This window comes from Microtus pennsylvanicus, chromosome 21, assembly GCF_037038515.1.
Source record: "Microtus pennsylvanicus isolate mMicPen1 chromosome 21, mMicPen1.hap1, whole genome shotgun sequence".
In the NCBI taxonomy this organism is placed as follows: Eukaryota; Metazoa; Chordata; class Mammalia; order Rodentia; family Cricetidae; genus Microtus; species Microtus pennsylvanicus.
In genome coordinates this window covers 21,176,279-21,178,437 of record NC_134599.1, presented here as the reverse complement: position 1 = coordinate 21,178,437, position 2,159 = coordinate 21,176,279, and the positions used below count along the sequence as shown (strand labels likewise).

Below are 2,159 nucleotides of genomic sequence, written 5' to 3'. Positions count from 1 at the left end.
TTTATATTTATTATGGGAATCATTTTTATGTTTTTCAGCAGAAAATATCTATCACCAAGTGAAAGCACGGTAGACAATGAACAGAAGTCGCACAAGGAATATGTGGAGTCAAATAAACTTCAGTCAGTGGACTTGCTTCGCATGCAGGGAACTTCAGTACCTACGCCAGAGCTATGAAATACTACAATTCTGCAATCACCACCACCAGACGGGAATGAACATGATAATTAACTTGCTTCAAGGCGATGAGGAAAGGAAATGAAACGATTTTTTTTTCTTGCAACTGAAGACAACTGTCTAATGTCTTTACCAAATTGTTTACACGAATAGGGCTTTCTCTTGTAGGAGTTCTTCTCTATTACTTGATGTCAAGGTGATAGAAAAAGGTTTTAAGATATTTACAGGGCTAGAGACATGACCGATCAGTTAAGACAAGTTCATTGCCAGGACCCAGGTCGGGATTTAGACACCTTCTAATTCCTGTTAGAAATCTAGGAAGATTATGGGGTCTAAGCTTGAGAACATCACGCATGCATATACCCAAAGGTGCACCATCATCACGTGATTAACATGAAAAGAAATGATTGCACATATTTTCACTCATGGCTGCTTTTCTTGTGTAAGCCATTCCTGTACCTCAGACCTGAGTCATCTACAGGCTTGCCTACAGAGTGTTTGTCCCCTTGAGCTGGGTTATGGAACACACAACAAGTATGTAGGCTTCAAAGCCAGTAATCAGTCCTATTCAGCTATGGGTATCATTTGAAGAAAATTAGAAAAAGGCTGCCCTGCTAGAAGACATATGCTCTTGGTAGAGGGCTTTAGAGTTTAAATCCTTACTCCACTGCAGTTGTTACCCGCTGCTTCCCGTTTCAGGTAGAGGATGTGCACCCTGAGCCTCCTGCCTTAGCTGTCACATCTCAAACCTATTGGCGTGCCTCTCTCGATGATCTCGTGTTCACAGTCATAAGGTTTCTCTCCAGTATGTGTTCTTCTATGTATCTGGAGATGACTCTGCGTGGAAAAGGCTTTCCCACATTGATTACGTTCACAGGGTTTCTCTCCAGAATGGCTTTTTTCATGCCTTCCATGTCTTCTAGAACTTTGGCAAAGGTCTTCAATATTGTGACCTTCCCATTTGTTGCCTAAAGCAGCGAGGTTCCTATAGGTCTCCAGCATCACATCTTTGGAGAGATTCTTCTGGGAAGTAGCCAGCAAAGCCCACTCTGATGTGGGAGTGTCATATATCAATCTGTTGATTTCATTGGTTAAGTAATAAACAAACTGCTTGGCCTCATAGCTTAGAACATAGGTGGGTGGAGTAAACAGAACAGAATGCTGGGAGGAAGAGGAAGTGAGGTAAGACGCCTCAGACAGATGCCATGCTCCCCTCTCCCGGGCAGATGCCATGAAGCAAGCTGCCAGGTCAGACATGCTGAATCTTTCCCGGTAAGACTGATGCTACACAGATTATTAGAGATGGGTTGATTGGGATATGAGAATTAGCCTGTAAGGGCTAGAGTTAATGGGCCAAGCAGTGTTTAAAAGAATACAGTTTGTGTGTTGCTATTTCGGGGCATAAGCTAGCCAGGTGGCCAGAGTGCTGGGGACGCAGCTCCGCCGCTCCTATTACTACAAAACCACTCCTCCTGAGCGAAGTCAATGTGCACATCATCATAGGCCACTGCATTCTGCAATCCAATGATTCAGGAGGCTCAGACACTAATGTCATGAATATATAACACCAATGTTGTGGCTTCTCAGCTTGCCCAGGGTCTCCCGGCAGCTCCCTACAGCTGCAATCACAGCTCAGCACACAAAACCATTGGCACCAGCTCCTCTGCAAAGCCAAGATTGCAGCAGGGTGCCTGGAAGGTCCCTCTATGTATTCTTTTAAATAAAATCTATTTATTCTTTGAGAATTTTATACATGTTATCCATTGCATTTTGATCATATCTACCTCTCACACCATCTTGCCCTCTCCTCACTTCATTCCTCCTGCTCCTTCATAACCCACTGTTGGAAGGAGGCCACTGTTTGTTTCCCGGCTTCCCAGACTGCCATAATAATCACACAGAAACTATATTAATTAAATCACTGCTTGGCCCATTAGCTCTAGCTTCTTATTGGCTAACTCTTACATATTAATTTAACCCAT

At 43.5% G+C, this 2,159-nt stretch overlaps 1 pseudogene; it reads right to left on the bottom strand.

Annotated features, from left to right (window-relative positions):
• Positions 1-906: 906 nt before the first annotated feature.
• LOC142839265 (zinc finger protein 431 pseudogene) lies at positions 907-1,179 on the bottom strand (annotated as a pseudogene).
• Positions 1,180-2,159: the final 980 nt, after the last annotated feature.